This window comes from Stenella coeruleoalba (genome assembly GCF_951394435.1).
Source record: "Stenella coeruleoalba genome assembly, chromosome: 2".
Classification (NCBI taxonomy): domain Eukaryota; kingdom Metazoa; phylum Chordata; class Mammalia; order Artiodactyla; family Delphinidae; genus Stenella; species Stenella coeruleoalba.
Genome location: NC_137147.1, coordinates 74616025 through 74643650, shown reverse-complemented (window position 1 = coordinate 74643650; position 27626 = coordinate 74616025). Strand labels below are relative to the sequence as shown.

The following is a 27626-nucleotide window of genomic DNA, read 5'->3' as shown; positions in this document are numbered from 1 at the left end:
ATTTCTTCTTTCCTAACAAATAGAATTTAAATCCATAAATTTGCCTCTAATTACAAATATTCCTTGACTTCCAGTGGGGTTACGTCCCAATAAACCCATCATAAGTTGAAAATATCTTAAGTCAAAAGTGCATTTAATACACCTAAACTCCGGACATCATAGCTTAGCCTAGCTTACCTTGAACGTGCTCAGAACACTTATATTAGCCTACAGTTGGGCAAGATTATCTAACACAAAGCCTATTTTATAATATGGTGCTGACTCTCTCATGTAATTTATTGAATACTGTACTGAAAACAAAAAGCAGAGTGGTTGTCTGGGTTCAGACCGGTTTTGTTTTGTTTTTGTTAACATCTTTATTGGAGTATAATTGCTTTACAATGGCGTGTTAGGTTCTGCTTTATAACAAAGTGAATCAGCTATACATATACATATATCCCCATATCTCCTACCTCTTGTGTCTCCCTCCCACCCTCCCTATCCCACCCCTCTAGGTGGTCACAAAGTACCGAGCTGATCTCCCTGTGCTATGCAGCTGCTTCCCACTAGCTATCTATTTTACGTTTGGTACTAGTGTGATGGTCGTTTACCCTTGTGATCCAGACACTGGCTGGGAGCTGTCCAGCATCAAAAGAGAGCATCATACTAGCCCAGGAAACGATCAAAATTCAAAATTTGAAGTGTGGTTTCTACTTAATGCATATCACTTTCATACCATCGTAATTCAGAAAACCGTAAGTCAGGGACCTTCTGTACTGCTTTTGCTGTATCCGACATGTTTGGATATGTCATATATTCATTATTATTCAACTAAAATGTTTGGCAATTTCCATTTGAAGTGGGGATTTTATGTCCCCTGATGATATTTCCAGGGACGTAAGATTGGCCAAATCCTGCCCTGCTCACCACTGGGAAGATTCCTGAGGATGCTTATATGTATTAGCTTAATACAAATGGAAAGTGAAGAAGAACTTTCAGCTGAACCAGGACCTGATTACCTCTAAAGCAGGAAAGGTGGGTTGAGGTTCAGGCCTAAGTGGAGTTTCCTACTTCCTTCTGAATCCAGAAAAGCAAGCTCAGAATTCCTATAAGGATGAGTAGGAGAGATAGACCACGCCTCAAACTAGCCAAGGGTTGACTTGATTTTCAAGTATCTGAGCTGAAAGAGAAAGAGAAAGAGGTAGCCAATCACAGCGTACTAAATTAGCTCTCCTTAGATTTGCTTATTATCACAGGTAGGCAAAGACTTAAAATGCAAGCAATATAAGCAGAGTGAGTGGAGTCTTGAGTCCTACATTTTAAGTTAGACTAAGGACTAATTTCCTACTCATAAATGGACTGCGAACAACAGAATCAGCCCTCCTCACCCCTCCCGTGTGGGGAGGGGAAGAGGCAAGGTCTACAAAGAAGGAAAGCAGAAGTGGAAATTTCCTGATTTAGGGAAAGAGAGGTATTCTTTAATCCACACCATCTGGTTTTGTTTAATTTTAATCTTTTGGGTTTACAGCTTTAAAGTCTGCCCAGTGTGTTCAGGGAAAGAGATCAGAGAATTATCATGGGATCCTTGTTTCTACCTGCCCTTATTTTGTCATTCGCATCATTACCACAATCATCTTTATTATCATTTATAGAACACTTACCATACGCCAAGTCCATTGCTAAGCACTTTACAACTCATTTTATAATCTAAAAACCGCAAAGTAATATTAACCCATCCTCAGTTGAGGAAAACTAAGGCTTAAGAATGTTTAAAGATGAAAGGATTTCTGAGATAAAGTAAATGCTGCAGGCAGTATAAGATGAGATTAAAAGATAAAAACTCCAGAGTTAACCAATTGGACAGTATTTGTCAAATTTTACTGTACATTTAAGAATCACATTTAGAAAAAATATGTCTTATTCTGATCAACAGATTCTGATTCAATAGGTCTGGCATGAGGTTGGGGGTTTACTTTTTTAGTGAGTTACTTGATGATTTTGGTTCAAGTGACTGGGAGATTTTACTCTGAAAAACACTATAAATGGAAGACTGCTGAATTTCAGGAGGATGGATGATATGAAAATGTGTGTGTTGTGTATTCACTTAGATGTTAGGTGGTTAGAGAACCTCAGAACCCACCTGGGGACACCTAATGCACGTAACACCTTATTCTGATTAAACCATATCCTATTTTGATTAGTAAAAAAAAACTCTCTTTTTTAATGATAAACAAGGTAATGACTTTTGTTTTCAACAACAGCAAAAAGAAATTTATCCATGGTTTAATAAATGGTGAGATTTGGTATAAAACGGATGTAAGTGCAAGTTTTTGTCACGTTAATGAGCTAGGCCAGCTGTTAGTGGAATGCCTTTTGTAACTGCAGGTACTCAAACGTGAAATGGAGAAAGTCTTAATTCTATGCCAAGGGCTACTGTTATGATGATGGATGCTGTTGGATCAAAGATTTTTGTAACTGTTCGTTGTTTATTTGTTTTCATTCTTTATTTTTAATTAAAAAACAAAACCTCTCTGTATGTTAAAGGCCATGAGTCTGTTATTTCTTAATATTTCCTCCTCTGTTCTAAAGGTTAAATATATTATACTTCATAATTTTAATTAATCTTTTTACTCTTTCTGGATTCTTTACAATATTGAAAATTCATATTGAAGAAAGCAATTTACAACACTGATAAAATTTTGTTTACTGCAAAATATAGCACAATAATTATCTAACCTCTGCCTTCATAGTTCTCCTAATAATTTCCAGGAGAGACCACACTGATGACTTATAATTGTTTTATGACCATGTTTAATCTTCTGCCATATCCTCACAGCCAGGCTTTCCTTTTCCTGTATCTGTAGTGATTTGGTTGGTGCAGGGCTTATTATTGAATTTTGTTCCTCAAGCTCATCTAATTGGTAAATATTAATTGACTTACTAATATTATTCGAATATATTTAATTATAATATATATTTATAAATTACACAATATAAAATATTGGACTATATATGTATATTTTTTTATTTTGTCTTAAGAATTAGAAACCTTTATTTAGAATCACTTATAGAATCAAAGACATTTTTTTTCCATTTAGATGAATAAGATGTACTCTGGAACATTTTTCATTGTCACAAATTTGGCAGCTGGGACCCAGAACTAGGGACCAAGAGGCATTAAGCGTTCACCATTTTCCATTAAGAACAACTCACAGCCAGGCACTCTAGGATTTATGAAGAAGCAACTGTACAGACCCTGCAACCCCTGATCTTCACTTCTTTAGCTGATGTGAGGGATGCAGCAGTCAGGAGAAGAGTATCATCAGAGTGTTCCACTTTCCCCATGAGGCACTTCAAACATAGCTATCCTAAAATACTTGCTTTTAAAGACAGAGATCATCGGAGTAAAAAGGAAAACTGCATGGCATTCTGTCTTTGGATATCTGTTTCTGGAGCAGATTTTGATCTATTTTTGCATCTACTTAAGCAGAAGATGAGGAAATCAGAGAAGGATGGTACAGTGAAGGGGGGCAGCATTGGGGCTGCCTGGGTGTCTCCATGAGGCACGGTGAGGAGGAGTGAGTGCTGTGTCCCACAGGTGCCACCTCTGAAGGCAGCAGGCCTGAGTCATCAGCCAGTTCTCCACCAGGAAAAGGGGAGACAAGAGGCCATGGGGAGTGCTTCCTGAATGGGATCTGACAGGGAGGGGGAGATCCTGCCTTGAGGAGGCTCCTGAGGGTCCCCGGCTGCTCTCTCACAGGGATGCTTGCACATCGAGGCCATCAGTGGTTGGGCAGAAAAGCAGTGACACCCAAAGGTGCACACCAGTTAAATGAGAAAGTGTCTGCCATTTAAAAAAAATTCTTCTTAACTTTTGTTTCTTCCCTAACCTCAAGGGAATTAGAACCAAAGACAAAAGGCAGAGGAAGAGAACAGAGCAAGCCATGCTGACCTTACTGCAGCCAGGAGTCAAGCCTCAGGTTCAAAGAGCAGAAGAGAGAAATGAAGATGGAAGTTTTAACCAGGGCTGCACTGAGATTTATTTAATACATGAAAGTGGCCCAGAGGTCTTGGGGTTTTCTTTCCAAGATGTCTCTAGGGGACAAGGTTCAATGTTCCTCCAGGGACCCATCGATACTTATGCCTCCTTGCTTTACTCGGATACTCTCTCCTCTCCCCCTTGCTCCACTTAGAAAATGCTTATTTTGCCTCAGGTAGGCTAACTTGTATTATTTCAGTGTATCATCTCCTAAATCTGTAACTGATGCTTGTCCTTTGATTTGCCTATAGGACTAAAACTTTTGAAATAAAATGGTAAGCAAGGCAGCTTTATTTTTTTCCCAGCAGTACATCCTTTCCTTGAAGTGATGAGCTGAGAATCACCCATCTGCCTGAATGAAGGAAACATCATGTGGTTTTAAAAATGAAGAAAAGCAAAAACTCTGTAAATACTGCAACAATTGTCTTGTTACACACAGTGACCATTCTAAAAACTTAAATGACCAAAACTGTCCTATCTGTAACATGAGACGCACATCTAAGCTGTTCTCTTCCATTATCCGTACAGTAACTTTACAAAAGCTGGTAGGTGGACTTGCCTGGGATCTGGTGACGGCATTCATGTGTTTAGTCGCAAGAGGGGCCTGCTGTATCTCTGTCAGTAACGTCCCTGATCAGATGGGGAAAGAGTAGTTAGCTCACATGCAATATTGAAGTCATGTGGAAACTATGACAAATGATATATTTTATTCTCTTTGTTATAAGCAGAATACTCTGGGCACAGCTTCCAAACATTCAATGATTCCTGGCCTTGTCCCAATCCATTATGAAAGGTTTTCTTGCTACTTCAAATGGGATGACACACAAAGAGTGGCTATGCAGCTTTCCAGCTTAATTGATCCATTTTTGTCAATTTTTTGTAGGAACAAAGAAAAGTGTAATTTTTTTTCCAATGGGAAGAGAATTATTTTTCCTCAATCTCTTTTAGTTCTCTTAAACTTGAGAAGATAACAAGAAAACGTTTTCAAGTCTACTCCCCCTTCTTTCTTACAGTGTCTTTCCTTTTTTCCCTCCTTTCTCTACTCCTGGCCAGTCCACTCTGTGTTGGGGCCGCTAGGCACACGCAGAGAATGGGGAAAGACCAGTTATGAACAGGGTTTGTGGAGCGTAAGGATGAGTGCCAGGTCTATTGTTTCCTTTATACCAAGACATGCCGTCTATAAATGCCCTCCTATTAACACATGATCCCTAGAAACATTTTAGGAGACCAGAGAATCGGGCAACTTGACTTCTAGGTTAGGATCTGACCTTAACCTTCTCAGTCACTTTGAGCACATCACCCTCTGTATCTGAATCTCATTTACTCTTTCTTGTCATTTGTTTAAAAGTATTTCTTTTCTTTAAAATTTTTATGAATTTATTTATTTTATTTTTGGCTGTGTTGGGTGTTCATTGCAGCGCACGGGCCTTCTCTAGTTGCGGAGAGCGGGAGCTACTCTTCGTTGCAGTGCGCGGGCTTCTCATTGCGGTGGCTTCTCTTGTGGAGCATGGGCTGTAGGCGCCTGGGCTTCCGTAGTTGCGGCACATGGGCTCAGTAGTTGTGGCTCACGGGCTCTAGAGCGCAGGCTCAGTAGTTGTGGTGCATGGGTTTAGTTGCTCTGTGGCATGTGGGATCTTCCCAGACCAGGGCTCGAACCCGTGTCCCCTGCATTGGCAGGCAGATTCTTAACCACTGCACCACCAGGGAAGCCCCATCTTTCTTGTCATTTAGAGAGACTTTCCCCCTCCTCTCAAGGCTGTATAAGACTTGGTGTTCTTCCCCAAGAGGCCACAGAAATGCCAATAAAAATTCCATTAGAAAAATCTTTTAACTTGCTTATGAAGTAAACGTTGTTCAACCGAAAATAAACAGCATAGAGACTTCCTACTCCAGTTCTTAATGTGCACTTTTTCATACACAAAAAGAGAAAGTAAAAGAAAATCACATCATTTGGCTTAGCAGTGGGAGACGTGCCCACAAGATGTCAGTATATGTTAGAACTAATACACAAATTCAGTAAAGTTGCACGATACAAAATCAATACACAAAAGTCAGTTGTGTTTCCACATACTACTAACAAACTATCAGAAGGTGATGTTAAGAAAACAATTCCATTTACAATTGCATCGAACAGAAAATATTTAGGAATAAATTTAAACAAGGAAGTGAAAGACCTGTACATTGAAATCTATAAGACATTGATTAAGGAAATTGAGAAGACAAAAATAAATGGGAAGATACTTTGTTCTCATGGACATAAAAAATTCAATTGTTGAAATATCCATAGTACCCAAAGCAATCTACAGATTGAATGAAATCCTTGTCAAAATTCTATGGCACTTTTCACAGAAATAGAACAAAAAAATCCTGAAATTTGTATGGTACCAAAATAGACCACCAATAGCCAAAGCAATCTAGAGAAAGAGGAACAAAACTGAGGGCATCACATTTGCTTATTTCAAACTATATTACAAAGCTATAGTAGTCAAAACACTGGTACTGGCATAAAAACAGACACATTGATCAATGGAGCAGAATGGAGAGCCCTAATATAAGCCCCTGTTGTCTAGGTACTCTAGCCTGGTGTCAGGCCTGAGCCTCTGAGGTGGGAGAGCTGAGTTCAGAACATTGGACCACTAGAAACCTCCGGGCCACATATAATATCAATCAGTGAGAGCGCTCCCAGAGATCTCCGCCTCAATGTTAAGACCCTGCTCCACCCACTGGCCAGCAAGCTCCAGTGCTGGACACCCTATGCCAAACAACTAGTAAGACAGGAACACAGCCTTACCCATCAGCAGAGAGGCTGCCTAAAATAATATTAAGCTCACAGACACCACAAAACACACCACTGGACGCAGCCCTGACCACCAGAAAGACAAGATGCAACCCCACCCACCAGAACAAAGACACCAGTCCCCTCCACGAGGAAGCCTACACAAGACACTGAACTAACCTTATCCAATGGGGGCAGACACCAAAAGCAAGGGGAATTATGAACCTGCAGCCTGCAAAAAGGAAACCCCAAACACAGTAAGTTAAACAAAATGAGAAGACAGAGAAATATGCAGCAGAAGAAAGAGTAAGGGAAAAACCCACCAGAGCAAAAAATATTAAGAGGAAATAGGCAGTCTACCTGAAAAAGGATTCAGAGTAATGATAGGAAGGATGATCCAAAATCTTGGAAATAGAATGGAGAAAATACAAGAAACGTTTAACAAGGACCTAGAACAACTAAAGAGCAAACAAACAATGATGAACAACAAAATAAATGAAATTAAAAATTCTCTAGAAGGAATCAATAGAGAATAACTGAGACAGAAGAACGGGTAAGTGACCTGAAAGAGAGAATAGTGGAAATAACTACCACAGAGCGGAATAAAGAAAAAAGAATGAAAAGAATCAACGACAGTCTCAGAGACCTCTGGCACAAAATTAAATGCACCAACATTCGAATTATAGGGGTCCCAGAAGAAGAAGAGAAAAGGAAAGGGACTGAGAAAATACTGGAAGAGATTATAGTTGAAAACTTCCCTAATATGGGAAAGGAAATTGTCAGTCAAGTCCAGGAAGTGCAGAGAGTCCCATACAGGATAAATCCAAGGAGAAACACACCAATTCACATATTAATCAAACTATCAAAAGTTGAATACAAAGAAAAAATATTAAAGGTAGCACGGGAAAAACAACAAATAATATACAAGGGAATGCCCATAAGGTTAACAGCTGATCTTTCAGCAGAAACTCTGCACGCCAGAAGGGAGTGCCAGGACATATTTTAAGTGATGAAAGGGAAAAACCTACAACCAAGATTACTCTACCCAGCAAGGATCTCATTCAGATCTGACGGACAAATTAAAACCTTTAAGACAAGCAAAAGCTAAGAGGATTCAGCATCACCAAACCAACTTTACAACAAATGCTAAAAGAACTTCTCTAGGCAGGAAACACAAGAGAAGGAAAAGACCTACAATAACAAACCCAAAACAATTAAGGAAATGGTAATAGGAACTACATATTGATAATTACCTTAAATGTAAATGGATTAAATGCTCCAACCAAAAGACATAGACTGGCTGAATGGATACAAAAGCAAGACCTGTATATATGCTGTCTACAAGAGACCCACTTCAGACCTAGGGACACATACACACTGAAAGTGAGGGGATGGTAAAAGATATTCCATGCAAATGGAAATCAAAAGAAAGCTGGAGTAGCAATTCTCATATCAGACAAAATAGAGTTTAAAATAAAGACAACTACAAGAGACAAAGAGCAACACTACATAATGATCAAGGGATCAATCCAAGAAGATATAACAATTGTAAATATTTATACACCCAATGTAGGAGCCCCTCAATACATAAGGCAAATGCTAATAGCCATAAAAGGGGATATTGACAGTAACACAATCATAGTAGGGGACTTTAACACCTCACTTTCAGCAGTGGACAGATCATCCAAAATGGAAATAAATGAGGAAACACAAGCTTTAAATGACACATTAAACAACATGGATTTAATTGACATTTATAGGACATTCCATCCAAAACAACAGAATACACTTTCTTCTCAAGTGCTCATGGAATATTCTCCAGGAGAGATCACATCTTGGGTCACAAATCCAGCCTTGGTAAATTTAAGAAAATTTAAATTATATCAAGTATCTTTTCTCTCCACAACACTATGAAACTAGATATCAATTACAGGAAAAAAATTGTAAAAAATGCAAACACCTGGAGGCTAAACAATACACTACTAAATAACCAGGAGATCACTGAGAAATCAAAGAGGAAACCAAAAAGTACCTAGAAACAAATGACAATGAAAACACGACGACCCCAAACCTATGGGATGCCCCAAAAGCAGTTCTAAGAGGGAAGTTTACAGCAATACAATCCTACCTTAAGAAACAAGAAAAAGCTCAAATAAACAACCTAACCTTACACCTAAAGCCATTAGAGAAAGAAGAACAAAAGAACCCCCAATTTAGCAGAAGGAAAGAAGTCATAAAGATCAGATCAGGAATAAATGAAAAAGAAATGAATGAAACAATATCCAAGATCAATAAAACTAAAAGCTCTTTCTTTGAGAAGATAAACAAATTGATAAACCACTAGTCAGACTCATCAAGAAAAAAGGGAAGGAGACTTAAATCAACAGAATTAGAAATGAAAAAGGAGAAGTAACAATTGACACTGCAGAAATACAAAGGATCATGAGGGATTACTACAAGCAACTATATGCCAATAAAACGGACAACCTGGAAGAAATGGACAAATTCTTAGAAAAGCACAACTTTCTGAGACTGAACCAGGAAGAAACAGAAAATATAAATAGACCAATCACAAGCACTGAAATTGAACCTGGGATTAAAAATCTTCCCACAAACAGAAGCCCAGGACCAGTTGGCTTCATAGGCGAATTCTATCAAACATTTAGAGAAGAGCTAACACCATCCTTCTCAAACTCTTGCAAAATATAGCAGAGGGAGGAACACTCCGAAACTCATTCTATGAGGCCACCATCACCCTGATACCAAAACCAAAGGTGTCACAAAGAAAGAAAACTAGACCAATATCACTGATGAACATAGATGCACAAATCCTCAACAAAATACTAGCAAACAGAATCCAACAACACATTAAAAGGATCATACACCATGATCAAGTGAGGTTTATCCCAGGAATGCAAGGATTTTTCAGTATATGCAAATCAATGAATGTGATACACCATGTTAACAAACTGAAGGATAAAAACGATATGATCATCTCAATAGGTGCAGAAAAAGCTTTCAACAAAATTCAACACCTATTTATGATAAAAGCTCTCCAGAAAGTAGGCACAGAGGGAACTTACCTCCACGTAACAAAGGCCATATATGACAAACCCACAGCCAACATCATCCTCAATAGTGAAAAACTGAAACCACTTCCTCTAAAATCAGGAACAAGACAAACGTTGTCCATTCTCGCCACTATTATTCAAAATCGTTTTGGAAGTTTTAGCCACAGCAATCAGAAAAGAAAAAGAAATAAAAGGAATCCAAATCGGAAAAGAAGAAGTAAAGCTGTCACTGTTTGCAGATGACATGCTACTATACATAGAGAGTCCTAAAGATGATACCAGAAAACTACTAGAGCTTATAAATGAATCTGGTAAAGTAACAAGATACAAAATTAATGCACAGAAATCTCTTGCATTCCTATACACTAATGATGAAAAATCTGAAAGAGAAATTATGGAAACACTCCCATTTACTATTGCAATAAAAAGAATAAAATACCTAGGAATAAACCTACCTAAAGAGACAAAAGACTTGTATGCAGAAAACTGTAAGACACTGATGGAAGAAATTAAACAGCTTTCTTCAGATGGAGAAACAGATAGAGAGATATACCATGTTCTTCAATTGGAAGAATCAACATTGTGAAAATGACAATACTACCCAAAGCAATCTACAGATTCAATGCAATCCCTATCAAACAAACAATGGCATTTTTTTTTTTTACAGAACTAGAACAAAAAATTTTAAAATTTGCATGGAAACAAAAAAGACCCTGAATAGGCAAAGCAATCTTGAGAAAGGAAAATGGATCTGGAGGAATCAGGCTCCCTGACTTCAGACTATGCTACAAAGCTACAGTAATCAAGACAGTATGGTACTGCCACAAAAACAGAAGTACAGATCAGTGAAACAGGATAGAAAGCCCAGAGATAAACCCACACACATATGATCACCTTATCTTTGATAAAGGAGACAAGAATATACAATGGAGAAAAGACAGCCTCTTCAATAAGTGGTGCTGGGAAAACTGGACAGCTACATGTGAAAGAATGAATTAGAACACTTTCTAACACCATACACAAAAATAATCTCAGAATGGATTAAAGACCTAAATGTAAGACCAGACACTATCAAACTCTTAGAGGAAAACATAGGCAGAACACTCCTTGACATAAATCACAGCAAGATCTTTTTTGACCCACCTCCTAGAGAGGTGGAAATAAAACCAAAAATAAACAAATGGGACCTAATGAAACTTAAAAGCTTTTTCACAGCAAAGGAAATCATAAACAAGATAAAAAGATAACCCTCAGAATGGGAGAAAATATTTTGTTGCAAACGAAGCAACTGACAAACAATTAATCTCCAAAATATACAAGCAGCTCATGCAGCTCAATATCAAGGAAACAAACAACCCAATACAAAACTGGGCAGAAGATCTAAATAGACATTTCTCCAAAGAAGATATACAGATTGCCAACAAATGCATGAAAAGATGCTCAACATCACTACTCATTAGAGAAATGTAAATCAAAACTACAATGAGGTATCACCTCACACCGGTCAGAATGGCCATCATCAAAAATTCTACAAACAACAAATTTTAGAGAGGGTGTGGAGAAAAGGGAACCCTCTTGCACTGTTGGTGGGAATGTAAATTGATACAGCCACTATGGAGAACAGTATGGAGGTTCCTTAAAACCAGAACTATCATATGACCCAGCAATCCCACTACCGGGCATATACCCTGAGAAAACCGTAATTCAAAAAGAAGCATGTACCACACTGTTCATTGAAACCCTATTTACAATAGCCAGGACATGGAAGCAACCTAAGTGTCCATGGACAGATGAATGAATAAAGAAGATGTGGCACATATATACAATGGAATATTACTCAGCCATAAAAAGAAACGAAATTGAGTTGTTTGTAGTGAGGTGGATGGACCTGGAGTCGGTCATACAGAGTGAAGTAATTCAGAAAGAGAAAAACAAATACCGTATGGTAACACATATATGTGGAATCTAAAAAAAAAGAAAACAAAGTTCTGATGAACTTAGGGGCAGGACAGGAATAAAGACGCAGATGTAGAGAATGGACTTGAGTACACAGGGAGGGGGAAGGGTAAGCTGGGATGAAGTGAGTGAGTAGCATTGACATATATACACTACCAAATCTAGAATAGATAGCTAGTAGGAAGCAGCTGCATCGCACGGGGAGATCACCTCGGTGCTTTGTGCCCACCTAGGGGGGCGTGATAGGGAGGGTCGGGGGGAGATGCAAGAGGGAGGGTATATGGGGATATATGTATACATATAGCTGATTCACTTTGTTATACAGCAGAACCTAACACAACATTGTAAAGCAATTATACTCCAATAAAGACGTTAAAAAACAGAAGTAAAAATAAACCCATGTGTACATAGTCAATTAATTCATGAAAAAGAAGCCAAAAATATACTTTCAGGAAAGGAAAGTCTCTTCAATAAATAGTGTTAAGAAGAATGGAAAGCCCTATGCAAAAGAATGAAACTGGACACTTATCTTACACCATACACAAAAATCAACTCAAATTGGATTAGAGACTTGAACGCACACCTAACCCAATAAAACTCCAAGAACAAAACATACAGAACAAATTCCTTGACATCAGTCTTGGGAATGAGTTTTTGTATTTGACACCAAAAGCAAAGACAACAAAAGCAGTAATAAACAAGTGGGACTACATCAAACTGTGAGGCAAAAGAAACCATGAACAAAATGAGAAGGCAATCTAGGGAATGGGAGAAAATATTTTCCAATTATATATCTGCTAAGTGGTTAATATCAAAATATATTAAAATATCATATGATCAGTAGAAAAAGCAATCTGATTAAAAAATAGGCAGATCATCTGAATAAACATTTTCCCAAAGAAGCCATACAAATGGCCAATGGGTGAATTAGAAGATACTCAACATGACTAATAATCAGGGAAATGAAAATCAAAATGAAAATGAGGTATCACCTTACACCTGTTAGAATGTCTATTACCAAAAAGAAAAGGAAAAAAGTGTTGGTAAGAATGTAAAAAAGAGGGAACCCTGTGAACTGTCAGTGGAAATGTAAATGAGTGCAATGTCTATCGCAAACAGTATGGAGATGCCTCAAAAAAAATTAAAACGAGCACTACTATACTATCCAGGATTTCCACTTCTGGGTATATACCTGAAGGAAATAAAAGCATCATCTCGAAAAGATATCTCTTCATTGCAGCTCATCTACAATAGCCGAGACTTGGAAACAACCTAAGTGTCCATTGACAGATGAATGAACAAGGATAATGTCATCAAAAACAAAAAGAAACCCTGCCATTTACAACATGGATGAAACTAGACGGCATAATGTTAAGTGAAAACAAACTCAATTACTGTATGAAAATTAAAATTAAAAAACTACTCTATGAAATCATTTGTATGTGGAATCTAAAGCACAGTCACAGACACACACACACAGCAGAACTCATAGGTACAGAGAACAGATTGGCGATTGTCAGAATCAGTGGGGATGGGGGTGGGAGTCTGAGAAGGTGTTCAACAGGTACAAACTTCCAGTTAAAGATAAATTACTCCTGGGGATGCAATGTACAGCATGATGACTATAGTTTAAAATTAAAAAAAAAAAGATGTCACTATATGAATTCCTCTGGCTCTCAAAGTTCGTTTTGCTTTTTTTCTAGTAGTTTGAACAGTTTAATAACAAATTTGGAGTAGAATGTATATATGAGTAGAGTAGCTTTCACTTGAATGAAATATACAAGATTAAAATAAGATATAATGCCTAGATGGGAATGCATGGTCAGCATGAGAAAACTGTCATCAAGGATGTCACAGGGAGGGACTTGGGAAGATCTGCAAACCCCAGTAGTGATTCTGTGCCCTCATATGATATGTGAATTTGGAATTCCCATAAAGGAATCAAGGAGAGTATGAAGACAATCTACAACAGAATAACTCAGTTATTCTCATTGGGGTTTCTTTATGAGGTGCTGAAACAAAAATAAAATGCTTGAAATTTGATCATTTGGCATAAACAACTTCATTAGATGAAATTTCAGGATAAAATGGAAAAGAATCTTCATTCCTTCAATGTCAAGAGAAGGAAATAATTTTATTTTGGAAAGCATTTATACTGTTAATAGTTTTTATATTTTCACTGATTAAACGGTATGTTATGAGAAGCTTTGTCTTCGTGACAACTATAACAATAATTATAGAATTGCACCAAACAATATATGTGCACTCATGACAAACACATGGCCAAATATTTGGATTTAGAGGACCTGTGGAGCCTTGCTTCCTACAACTTCTAATAAGTTAAGCATAGAGTTACATCACAAGTGAATATGATTTTACTGCCACTACCATTTGTTATTCCAATACACAACTGGAGATATAACAGAAGTCAGAACCCTGTTTTGTTCTCATTTGTCTGAGTGATATTTGCTGTTGTGAAGTTACCAGTTCCCATGATTTGGCGGGTAAGTAGGAAGGAAGGGGGGTGATGGCTTCTGGCTTATCTTTTGTAGGGAAGTCGAGGATCAGTGAACATATTTCACCTTAGAATCGAAATTGGAGGCAAGAAAACAATCAGAAGAACATGAATGAATATTTGCAAACACAGCATGATTCATAATGAATTTGTTTCTGGTAAGCCCTTCAGATTCCATCACAGATTAATTTACTAAATTTGGAAATCTGAAGTAATAAATCTCCTTCCCATATGTCCTTCAATATTGATCACTGGACTGTCCTTTACTATATATAATCATTTATCATTAAACCACAAGGAAAGGGAGCACAATGTTTAAGGCAGGCCAAATCTCCCAACCTGGGTGTTATACACATTCAGACTTGATCCAGCCAGAAACTACATTTCAGAGACAGCTGCTATAGTGCAGCTGAGGGACCTTGCACCTTTACTGTCAGGAACTCAGAGCAGGGCCATTTCAACAAGGGGGAAATCCTGCCATTATGCTGCTCCCCAGACTGCTGTGGGCATTCATGGCTCTCCTCTGCTTAGCTACACATAATTGCAAACCAGGGCCTCGGCTGCCTGTCAGCACTCAGAGGTGAAATGGGACAGAGGAGTAGATGTCTCAACTAAAAATACACTCTCACCCCTGCGTCACTCATGAATGAGTTATTTTGACCTTAAAGTCAAAGGACTAGCACTGTTTTAGAGACCTTGTCTGTACTTCCTTTTCTACTTGTCTATTTGCCTTTGGTTCTTTTATTTTAATTCTTCCGTGAAAACAATGAAACCAAATGGAAGATTGACAGCTACATTCCACAGGAACGAGTAACAGTATACAAAACGTCAGTTACCAACTTCTGTGGCATTGACATGTACTGAGTGTTTACAGCCTGTAGATAACATGTTTTGTAGGAGTGCATTATAGCATTGTGTCACAGAAAGATCTGGCGTGCTTATCTGGTCTTTATTTTACAGAGAGAAAAATAATCAGCTCCTCACAAGTGAGACAGAACACTTTGGACCAATGGGATAGAAAACGTGACATCAAGACAAGCATAGGACACACGATCTACTAAGTACAGTTCTACCTGGGGAGGCAACAGGACTGAATATCTGGAATATCCTGATCTTCCTCAAAGTCTAATGAATAAGACTCAATGTCAGGTTTCAAAAGAATATATTATTCCTGTTATAATTTCATGAAAACATAAAAAACTGAATAGATTCTGAAAACCTGAGGGGCTGATTTTTTTAACATTTCATGTTAAAGTAAATTTATTTAGTGAAAACTCTAAATAGAGCCCTAGAACCCGGTTAAAAAAAAGAGATACATTAATTATTTTGGATAATATTGCCTTTCACCAAGAAAGCTGAAAATCTGTGAGTTTTAAAAGAACTCCACTGATTCAGAATGGAGAAAAGTAAAGAGAGGCTAAATGAACGACCAGTAAGTAGATTACAAGAAGGGTGCATACCCTATACTAAATTCTATTTTAAAAGGACTGGCAAAATTATTCTGCTGAATAATTATCAACACGTGTCAACCTGTTTAATCTGTAGTTCCCCTCAGCTCAAAACTTTAATACTAATTTTTCCATGCTCCTTTTCAGACACTGCCTAACAATTACCGTGGGAAGAAAAGTAGACATAGTTTTGTGGTGAGCCAGACTTTTTCCCCATCTGTGCACTGACCACGTGGTCTATGAACATAACACCCTACTTCCTGTTTGGAGGAGTGACACAGGAACCCAGGTACTATGTATATGTGCTGCTAGGCCCTCAAAGACACTGAACTCTCAGCTTGAGGCAGAACTGAAAACATATGTGCAGAGGAATTCTTGCCACATGGTGCTCTCCAGCCTGCCCTGGGTATTCCTGGCCTTCATCTTCTCTGGTAGGGATGGTTCCAAATATGGGTACAAATGTTCAGGTTGAAAGGACTGCACACAGGCACATGGTACTTCACATGGACTTGGGGAGGAAAGGAGGATTGGAGAAAAGAAAGCTTATCATGATTTCAATTTGGTTTTTCTTTGGGTCCTAAATTAGTCTAATTCCTACATTATTTTGTCCACTACTTCAGCTCTGTTTTCTGATTTTTTCCCACAGGATTTGGTGCGGCCCAGAAAGTTACTCAAGTCCAGCCAGCCATATCCAGTCAGCTAGGGGAGGCGGTCACCTTGAGCTGTCAGTATGAAACAAGCTGGAGCCAGTACTATATTTTTTGGTATAAGCAGCTTCCCAGTGGAGAGATGACTTTCCTTATTCATCAGAGTTCTTCTGGCCAAAATGCAAAGAATGGCCGCTATTCTGTAAACTTTCAGAAAACACAAAAATTCATCAGCCTCACCATTTCAGCCTTACTGGTGGAAGATTCTGCAAACTACTTCTGTGCTCTCCGGGAACTCACAGTGCTTGAAGTAATAGGAAAAGCCAAACAAAAACCCCAGAGCTCAATAAGAGAGAGCCCCCTTGCTGCGGGAGCCACGCTGAAAGGCACACCTGCAGATGCCAGACAAGAAATGGTAGTCCTGTGGTTGCTTAATCTGTGGTCTGGATCAGGAGATTTAATTCTAAATAAAATCGCCTGCTATCTCACTTGGGAACAGATGTCCAGAGTAACTTTCTACTAATACATACTCAGTCTTGAATTTTTGACTTTAAGTCCATCACACAGAACATGTGTAAAATTGTCTACTGTTGAAAATTTGCTCCATGATAATTTAAAGTGGCAGTTCCACCTAAAGACACTCACATCACAAACCTGGCTCTAGTTATCTGAAATGGTCATGAAAATCATTTCCTTAGTCCTTTCGTCTTAGACTTTGTGTCAGGGTACAATCAGAGAAGCAAATTACAAGTGATCTAGAATAAGAGACTCACTGTAGAGAATAGAACTCAGGCAATAGCTAGAGCTGGTGGAGGGGTCTCTACAAAGCTGTTATCTTTGCATCTGGTGTTGAGCCTGAATTCACTGTTAGTCAGTTAGAGTGTCATTTGGGAAGGAAAGTTGGATGTGGACAAAAGCATGGACAGACTGTGTCATGGACGGGTACTAGAAACCACGAGGACAATGGAACCCACAAAGACACACTAAAACTTCTCTGTCTCTCACCTCCTTCAGTCTCACAATGGTGGGTGACCTCAAGGAGAAGTGGCTGTCATTTGCCCTCATGCTACATGCATACTTGGTCCAAGACAAAGAGAAGATGAGGAGGAGATCGGGTGGGTGGTAGAGGAGTTGTGAGTCAACAATAAGATGAGCTAGTTCATCAGCAGCCACATGTGTGAGTTGCCCAGTTCCTGGAGCCCTCCACCAACCAGCAGAGCTTAAAAAACGTGGCTACTTCATGACAACTACCTTCTAAACCTTGCGCAAGTCTTTTTTGTGGCCAACCCTAACCCAGAACAATACAGGGAAGCAAACTCTGGGACATAGATATCCAGATAGTTGAGACACTACAAAGCTACTACAGTACCCTCTATGTCAACTAGTCACCCATCTATACCTCTTTTAACAACACAACTTTCAAATAAACACAACAGCAAAACTATGCTTCCTGTTAATAAGATGCAGTTATTCCCCATTCAACCAAAACCAAGCTAACCCTCTCCCGAAGAGAGTACACCCAGTTAATTTATCCATTTTGGGGTGGTGTTCTTTCCTCTTATACCTCATTCACACTGTCCCATTGAATCCTGCATCTTAACCACTGAGATACAATGAGATATGAGATAAACTTATACTTGCACATCATATGTTACCACAGGCAGACAAGTAGGGGAGAGACTTAAAAATGGTTAATGTATACATAACCATATTCATATCAAAATGAAAAAGAATTGTCATAAGTATTATAGTTCTTGTTTCTGCAAATGACCACATGATTGTAGGTGGTATTTATAACTGCCATTTCCATTACCCATTCCATAACCTATTTGCTCATAGCAAGTACCTTCACTCACTGTTCTACTTGACTTCCTAAAAAACAAGTTTCTTATTCAGGAGCAATGCTATGTGGAAAATCATAAAGATGAATAAGGAATTCTGCAAGTCCACCACTGTGGTTTGGCAGAAATTTGCAAGGCATTGAAGGCAAATCCACTTAAATATTTAAGTGGAAATAATCTTGCCAATACCCAGGGAAAATCGATATATTGTAATCTGGGAAATATCATTAAGAATGATGCCTGATTTCACATCAGAAGTCACCAAGTGAAAACATTTTTAAAGTGTTAAAACAAATAAATAAAACTTTGAAACTGGCTTCTTATGAACATGAAAGGATATTTTAAAATTGTCTTTGTTAAAAATCACTGCTAGTAGGGGGGAAAGTCAAGGCACAGAATGGTAAACTGTATTTGCAATGCATATTTCTGATACAGACTCAAATGCAATATATATTAAAAGCTCATGTAAATCAATAAGAAAAGAGTTAATAAGAATGGCAAAATCTTGGAGATCCAATTCAGAAATATTATATCCAATAGCTAATAAATATACAAAAATGATCATTATTCATCAGGGAATATTATTATTATTATTCATTAGGGAAATGAAAATAAAACCTCATCTGTGTCCTTTTAGCATCCTGAATGAATCAGTATGGCTAGGAGAACAGGACCTAAGAAGAGAGGGAAAAATAATGACTGTCTCCAGGAAAATAAGTGCTTAAGTAAATTTCTTAGAAGCTCCCATCATTGAACTGATGTGGAGAAAACAACAAGCAGTAACAGAACACAGACCCAGACATTGAAGGAAAGGAAGGTTTTACTAGAAAAAAGAAAGTTGGTCCTTATTGGGCTTACTATATGTCAGGCACTGTAGTATGCATCTCAGTTTCATTATCTAACTCAAATATCATAAACCCTATGAGACAGATTTTATTGTTCCAATTTTTTTAATTTTTCAGAAATAAGAAAGAACTTTCCTAACTGTGAATATCATCTCTAACTTTTATTGCCAGCCAGAGTGTAGCATTTACGGGGCTCCTAAAGAGCAAGGTTTGAACTATGGAGAAGCACTTGGCCCCAGCACAGGGTGGCTGGATGTCTCAGTGATGGTGACATTACTGGTTTAAACAGGAACCTAAAGGGAACTAGGAAAGAAGATGCCAAACCTGGGCCCAAATTGCCACAGGATCAATAGATGAGGAAATCATCCACTAATCAGTTAACAGTGCTGAATGCTTTAGCAAGTTCCTTATGCAATAGTGTGCTGGGAAGAATAAGGGGCCTCAGGGAAAGATATTATTCCTTAAACGCTCCAAGGATGTTTCTATATCAAGACCTGTGCTCCTTGCCTTTGTCCTCTCTATTGTGATGTTATGCCCCCAAATATCTACATGGTGCACCTCTGAATTCCTTCATGTCTCTACTCAAATGTCACCCCTTTGGGAATCTTTTATCTTTTATCTCTTTAATCTTTCTATTTTCCTTCCTTGAGAATCAGGCTCTAGCACACTGCATGCAGCAAGAAAGAAAGCTGAAGCACTGCCACCTGGTGTCCTGCTCAAATATTTTGTGATGCCTACACTGGCCTCGCTGCTGCCCTCTAGTGACATTGGGTAAAATTGTGGTGAAGCCTAGTCACAATAGAAGCTGCCATTGCTGAACCAGTCAGTAAACTTCCCAATGCAGAAATCAGGAGAGAGAGGATTCAGGAGAACTGGCTGGTTTTTTTCTTTTGCTAGCCAGATGTGAAAGTGATTGATTTCAAATGACATATACAACACATGAGATGATTTTGCCTGTAGAGTTATAGGTTACCTTGGAAAGAAAGCTCAGAATTGTTGTGCAAGTTTGGGGTTTCTTCTCTGGTAAGTATAACTGTGTCTACTGCTCTGTCCTTTCTTGTAGTATAGCAATATCCTGAGAAGTGGGAGCAAGAGTCAATAATGGGAAAAAATAAACAATTGTAGCCAATACTGCGTGGTACACTCATTTCATATTATAATATGCCCACCCAATCTCTCAATATGACACCTTAATGAATTGACTTCTCATTAACAGTAAGAACATGATAGACCATGGATACTCACGATAACACATGAAATCTGCCAGGTAACCTGCTACATATATCTCAGAAAACTACTGAAATTTATCTTGGGCTAGATTCCTCTGCGATTTCAGATTCCGTCTCCCAACATGCCCCCCCAACCCCACCCCCACCCCAACCCCCCACACCCCCCCGCAAGATTCTGCACATTGCCTGCAGCTGGTTGAGTGCCTAAGCTAGGGAAGGTGTTGTGTTGGGTGATTTGAATGTGTGTTCTCACTTAATTCTTACTGGAACCCTTCAAGGTTGGGTCCATCCTACTTTAGGGAGACAGTGTAGCAAAGTGCTTGAGACCAACGACTTGGGTTGTATTTCTAGATCTACCACTCGGTAGCTGAGTGATCTTCGGAAAATGACTTAATAATTTTTATGCTTCCATTTCCTCATATCTACCATGTGGATATTGACAGAATCTACCATGCAGGGTTCTTATGAGAAGTGAATGAGATGATGAATGCCAGTGCTGAGCCCAGCACCCCCAGAAAGATACTGGCTACTTGCAGAAAAGGGAATTGAACATGAGAGAGGTTCGATACCTTGTCTGGTGTTACAGAATAAGTGTCGGAGTGGAGCCCTCTCTCCATACCCTGTCTAGAGCAGATGCCTTCCCTCACCCCAAGAGCAACTCTCTAGCTCAATACAATATTGTATTTTTTAAGTGCTTATCACTATCTATAATTATCTTTTTAAAAAAATCCATTTATTCAATTCTTCCTCCTCCTACCGCACTGTAGGCCTTTTATATCCTTTCACTACAGAATCCTCTATGAGTGAACAATACTTAGTGCAGGAGGCTCAATTTGTGTGTTTGTGTGTGTGTATGTGTATATATAAAATAAATGTACAAAAGATAAAATTATTTCTAGAGTCCATGCTATTCAAACACTGATATAAAAGCTTAAGCTGGACTAATCTTTGTGTGTTTATCTAGAACTGTCAATATGTATATCCTGCAAGTCACTTCATCTAAGATTTAATTTATGCAATATATCTAGTGATCAACTGGCTTCTCCTCGATTTCAGGTAAGGTGGGTTGCTGAAGATTACAGGATTCTACCTTACTAGTTGCATGAATGTCAAGGCTGTTGGAGGTATGCCTGTCTTATTCTGGACACATACCTTCCAATATCCGGGTGAATTTTTCAATGGATGAGTATTTTCATCAGAAATACGCTTCACAGCAAGTAGGCTTTATGATGGTGTGGTCATACCCACGCTATTCTATTCATCAAGTGGTCTGATCTGGAGGAAAAAAAAAAGGAACTTTACTTGTACTAGTTTCTGTTTGTCTAGCAGTCCATCCCTAACCTCAGCCTTTGCACTTCTAAATTGGGAGACATTAATGAGATTTTTCAGGATTTCCTTTATTAACCACAGTGGCATCTCTTTTCTTGGGAAGGAAAGTCAGAGGTTAGCCATTGAGATATCTTCCAATCCTGTTCCACTTTGCAGAACACTGTTTGAGTGTGTGGAAGGTACTGTTCCCTGAGTTTAGTACCTTCCCCATGCTCTTTCCTTTATTTATTTCAGTTGTTCACTGGAAAGAAGGTTATATAGTCAATTTACACTGCCAATTTTCCAGAAGTACATTTAGATTCTGAACAATCTTAATTACTGCTATCTTGTACTGTTAAATTTCCCCTGGATGTCTTTTTTTTTTTTCCAGCTGTTTTTTAAGCTTACAGGGAACAGAGAGTATTGCTTTCATAATTTTCAGATCTCTTAAGGATATTCTGGGCACAAGATGACTGTTTAAACTAATATGCGTATGTTCAATCAAACTAGCATTATTCCTGGACTGTGACACGGGCAAGATAGAACATAATTCTTATTTACTTTTAAACAACGCTATTTGAGGTAAAATTGACATTCCACAAAATTCACCCATTTTGAATGTACAGTTCAGTGATTTTTGGTAAATTAGCTGACTTATGAAAGCATTACAATAATCCAGGTTTAAACACTTTTATCACCACAAAAAGCTCCTTCATGCTCAATTATAGTTAATCCCTGTTCCGATACCTGGCCACAGGCAACCAGTGATCTACTTTATATCTCCATAGGTTCCTTTTCTGAACATTTCATGTAAATGGAGTCATTCAGTACATTTAAGTTGTTCCATTTTTTGGCTAGTAGAAAGAAACCCAAAAAGCAGACTCCTGTTATTTTTAGAACGTATCTTCTCTACCATTTAAAACATTTACTGAGTATCACAAATGTAAGTGGCGTGGCAGATTCCAAACACCATGGACTCCTTACCAGATAGATATGTGTTCTAGTTATTACCAGGTGTTTGACCTGGAGTGAATTCCTCAATCTCTTTCAGCTTTAGTTTTCCTGTTGGTAAATTGGGAATGATAGTAATTCTATTGTGTGATTTCTGTATTCGAACAATGTACATAAAGCAATAGATAATTTAGCACATGGTATGTGTGCACATTTATAATATGAGGATTTTGTTGAAAGTCTGTATAAAAGATTCCTAACCGAAGTGTTTTTCCTGCCACAAATTGCCATCCCAATCTCTCTCAAGTTGAGTAATTGCAGTGCACGATGAGGCAGCCCACTTCTGAATGGCTGTCAGCTCTCTTTGTGCTGTGGACTCATGGGGGATGTCCTCACTGTTTGTGAAGTTGGTCTCAAGAAAGCAGTGTTTGAGCCCTCCTTTTGAGTGACAGGAAACTGAGTCTAGGTCAGAAATTGTTGGTGTGTTTCTAGAACTTGTATGGGGTCTTGTCTCTGATTGGCTGGGCAACCAGATGCAGAATCCTATTTTCTGAAGAAGAATATTCCTATGCTGAGGATACTTGGGCAGGATAAATGGAGAGGAATCCTTTGCCAGCTCCATTGTTAATCCTGTGACTTCATCTTGGCCTTAAGTCCAGGGGCTGCTGAAGACATTCTGAACAGTATGTGGCAGTGATGGAGGAGGGGGATGTAGTCACGTAACTCTAGGTTCTATCTGGGAACGTGTGAAGACAATGAATCCTGTGTAGAGAGATCAGTGTTATGTCCGACCCTGTCTTTCTGAACAGAAGTGAGCAGCATATTGAGCGTGGAACAGATTTCTCCATCTCTGCATGTTCAGGAAGGAGGGAGCACCAATTTCACCTGCAGTTTCCCTTCCAGCTCTTTTTATGCTTTACACTGGTATAGATGGGAAGCTGGAAAAAGCCCTAAGGACCTGTTTTAATGACTTTAAATGAGGATGAAAAGGAGGAAGGATAAGTAAGAATCACTCTGAATACTAAGGAGGGTTACAGCTACATGTACATCAAAGGATCCCAGGCTGAAGACAGCCACGTCTCTCTGTGCCTGCACACAGTGCCCTTCAGCCTCTGCAGCCCATGCCCAAGCCTGTGCCTGGTGCTGCTCTGGTACCAGCTTTGAGAAAGAGCCATGTGTGAGGTGGAAAAGGCAAATTCAATGAATTACAGTGTTTTCTATAACCAGGGGGAAATGCAATGATAGATAAACAAGCGTTCCAGTCACTGTACCTCCGTCAACTAACGGAACTGTCATTACACATCACTCACCTCCATTCCCACCAGTATATTGGCCATATCATTGAATCAGATTCCTAGCCTCCTCTTTTGCCATGATTCCAAGTGAACTAGATAGTTACTCAAACCTTTCTAAAATAATCTGATTAAAGTAGGGTAATATTCACCACTCGTTGCTACATCCTACTTCATTGAAGGCATGTTCTTCAACACAAAAAGAAAGAACAAAGAAGAGAAATGGGAAAAGCAAATAAGTTTTTATTGATTTCTCCTAGGTTTTCACAAAAAACTTTCTTAAAGATTTTGAAGTGAATATACCTTCTCTTCCGTAAGGGAGTTAACATCCGAGTGCCCTATAAGCTCACTCTCATGTAGCTCATTTCCAAGAGTATTAGAGTGTATTATGTGTTGACTATTCATGCTCTCTCACCCTTACTGTGCTAATCTTTAGCTGGAGTATATTTTCTATACTTGGCCTCACTGTGGACTTTGGACACGGCATTGTGACCAGCTTTGACCAATGGAATGTGAGTGGATAGGAAGTATGTTATATCATAGCTAAAACTAAATATATTCACATGGCATGTCTTCTTTTATTTCTTCCCTGCACTTACCAGGTAGTGGTTGTCTTTTCAGCTTTTATCCATAATGTGAAGACGACGCAAGGTCCAGAATGGAAAGATAACTCATAGTAGCAGAATGGAATCGTCCTGTATCCAGGAGCAGAGCCTTAGAGTGCTGGGACTGCAGTTGACCCACAGCTAACATACCATGGACAACTCAGTAAACTTTGTTCTTGTGAGCCACTGAGATTGTGAGTTTGTTTGTACTAAGTATTACCCTAGTCAAAGTTGACTGATACATGAAGTCATATCAATTCTGTCTTCGAAATATTTCTCACATTAAACCACCTTTTTTTTTTTTTTGCGGTACGTGGACCTCTCCCATTGCGGAGCACAGGCTCCGGACGCACAGGCTCAGCGGCCATGGCTCACAGGCCCGGCCGCTCCGCGGCATGTGGGACCTTCCTGGACCGGGGCACAAACCCGTATCCTCTGCATCGGCAGGCGGACTCTCAAGCACTGCACCACCAGGGAAGCCCCAACCACCTCTTTTTACTTGCCTTGTTACTATCCTGGTCCAGGTGCTCATAATCTCTCACTGAGTTGGTTGGAATAACTTCTTAAATGTATCCCCTATCCATGAGCTCTTACTTCCCAAATCTATCCCTGAAGTTATCATTCTAAAATACACATCAGATTAGATTGCTGTTCTATTTCAGGACCTTCTATGGCTCCCCATGACCCAAAAGTAAAAACCAAGGTTTATGTGGCCATCTACAGTACTACTTCCAGTAAGTGTTCATCTTCCTCCCCAGTATTACACCAAGATTTCTGAACATCAGCCATATCAAATGAACTCACTCTCATATTTTCTTCTTATAAATATTTCTTTCTCAAGTTGGCAAAATCCCATTCAATCTTCAGGACCCAGTAAATGTCACATTTACTTTTTAAAAGATTTTCCAGGTTACATAAATTATATTTATTTGCCCTCTCCCTCTTTTACTGTTCTGTGCACAGTTTTGTAAGACCACATATCTACTATGCTAAGAATATTTTTTGGTTTTAACTCTTCACTAGTCCAAATTCCTCAAGGATAGGGGCCCTTACATATTATTCTTTAATCCCAGCTTTTATTATTGTCCCTGACTTATAAGAACCATTCAGTAGACCTGCCTACAGCTTGACCACAGTTTACTTTTGACAAGTGCACTGATTAATGAGAGCTGGTTTGTGAAGCTGGTTTATATGAGTGGGCTGGAAACCTTCCACTGCGGGAACACTTGAAGATACTTCTACTTCATTATATCCCTCAAGCCAACACATGGCTGTGTTTCCCACTCTTACACCTGGTTCTTACTTAAACCATCATCCCAGGAGGACAATGTGTCCCCATCTAAGCATATGTATCAACACAGCCATACAGAAGTTTGTCTCCATATAGTCGTGGTTTTTAACATCAATTGTAAATGAAATGGTGCGTGAAAATTCTGTATGTTTTTATAACGTATCATTTCTATACTTTACGATATCTCCTTTGACTCTCTTCGCTCTTAGTACAGCTTACCCAGGACCTTTTGATGAGTCATGGTAGATGACCGTAAAGACAACTCATATCATTAAATGAATCTTCCTCAACCTTCTGCTTCCCACATGAAACATTCCTGCTTTTACACATATAATTCACTTTCCCTCCCCTAATAATAAAAAAGATATCTCTCTTCCTTTTAAATAGTGTGCCTCTGTCCAAACGCTTCACCCACTCCATTCACTTTGACTTCTCTGGCACCTCAGCCCACTGATCGTCCAAACTCTATGGTCTGGTTCTTCAGGACTTTCTTGCTACTGATTTCTTCCCATCATTTAAAATATTCAAGCATGCTCCTCTGAAAAAATATTTAATATTCCTCCAAACTCATACATGCCTCTCCTGTAACCAATCTATTTTTTCTCAGAAATACGAATGATCTCTTTATTATTAAATCCAAAAGGTATTTTTTACCTCCTTCATCTAGACAAGTGTTTCTCAAATTCTAATGTGCGCAGGAATCTTATTAAAATGCAGATTCTGACGCAGGAAGTCTGGGTAGGGCCTGAGCTTCTGCATTCAGAATAGCTCCCCGGTGATGCAGATGCTACTCACCTGCAGACCACATTCAGAGCAGCCACTTTCTGTAGTGCTTGCCACTCCTTTCGGAGACTTTCGTGTTCCTGGCAGGAAGGAGGTGAGGAAGGTTCACAAAAATTGTGAACTGCTCTTTCTTTCTCTATCTGACCAATAGAGGGGGCTGTTGTGTAAACTGGAAATGGTTTTTCTATATAAGATCAGAATAATCGCACAAAAACCTTCCTTCCCTACAGTTTAAAGAGATATTCGGACACCATTTTTTGCACAATGACATGTAAAGCATCTCAGACGCCAGAGGCAGGCAGTCTTGTTAAGACAGCCTCTCTCCCAACACAGGTTACAACGTCCATCAGATGAAGAAATCTAAATCCTGTGTCATTCCTTCTCAACCTCACAGCAACCTGGGTTCAAGTCCACCAGTCATCAGACTTTTGTTTGTGGAGAATCTCCCAGAAAGGAGCTCACTGCCTCCTCACTGCTCCACCATGACCCTGGTGTTCACCTTGATGCTTGAGGTGCTCCTGTTCCTGAGTGAGTACGGTTCCATTTTACTCTCTTGTCTACACATGGAACATTGCTTTGGACTGACTTTGAATAGACTTTTTGTTCTGGCTGAGTTCATTGATTCAGCATTGATGTTTCAGGAGGAGCCGGAGCCCAGTCGGTGACCCAGCCTGACGGCCACATCACTGTCTCTGAAGGAGCCCGTCTGGAGCTGAGGTGCAGCTACTCATCTTCTGTTTCGCTCTATCTGTTCTGGTACGTGCAGTACCCCAATCAAGGACTCCAGCTTCTCCTGAAGTACACATCTGGAAACAGCCTTGTCTCAGGTATCAAAGGTTTTGAGGCTGAATTTAGGGGGAGCGAGAAGTCCTTCCACCTGAGGAAAACATCAGCCCATTGGAAAGACTCGGCCAAGTACTTCTGTGCTCTGAGTGACACAGTGACTAACACTACAGTGGGAGCTGAACACAAAACTCCTGAGACTGAGTAGCTTAAAAGACTCAGGGTCTCAGCCTATGTTATTTTCAGGATGTTGGCATGTTCTGTGAA

The 27626-nt window shown here is 39.1% G+C and overlaps 1 protein-coding gene across 6 annotated transcripts in view; it reads right to left on the bottom strand.

The window, feature by feature from the left end:
• Positions 1-27626, bottom strand: part of SALL2 (spalt like transcription factor 2) — an 802697-nt gene that overhangs the window by 444731 nt on the left and 330340 nt on the right. Inside the window, exon 1 of one of the 6 annotated variants that reach the window (XR_013826969.1) lies at positions 21499-22990. The exons of the other annotated variants lie outside the window; for them this stretch is intronic. The gene's annotated coding sequence lies outside the window, so the exon portion shown is untranslated. Of the gene's footprint in view, positions 1-21498; positions 22991-27626 lie in introns of those variants that run through there. 6 annotated transcript variants of the gene reach the window in all.